The sequence below is a fragment of the Apaloderma vittatum genome, unplaced genomic scaffold (genome assembly GCF_000703405.1).
Source record: "Apaloderma vittatum isolate BGI_N311 unplaced genomic scaffold, ASM70340v1 scaffold35465, whole genome shotgun sequence".
In the NCBI taxonomy this organism is placed as follows: Eukaryota; Metazoa; Chordata; class Aves; order Trogoniformes; family Trogonidae; genus Apaloderma; species Apaloderma vittatum.
Genome location: NW_009719426.1, coordinates 2,786 through 2,986, shown reverse-complemented (window position 1 = coordinate 2,986; position 201 = coordinate 2,786). Strand labels below are relative to the sequence as shown.

Genomic DNA, 201 nt, shown 5'->3' with positions numbered 1-201 from the left:
ATTCCGCAGCGCACTGTATTCACAGTACATTAAGCATTTCCATTACCTAAAATAATTAGGTGATAGGAAGCGAAGTGCTCCCTCTAATTTGCTGTCCTTAAATAAAATTAATGTTGCTGTGATGTTGGGCCCCGGCCATTTGTCTTTTCCAATTATCCACCCGCCCTTCCATCTATTATCTATTCTGATATACGACTCAAT

General features: G+C 39.8%; 1 protein-coding gene across 1 annotated transcript in view; it reads right to left on the bottom strand.

Annotated features, from left to right (window-relative positions):
• DPH1 (diphthamide biosynthesis 1) overlaps window positions 1–201 on the bottom strand; it is a gene marked incomplete at both ends in the record, with an annotated part of 3,165 nt that overhangs the window by 1,830 nt on the left and 1,134 nt on the right. The gene's annotated exons all lie outside the window — the stretch shown is intronic.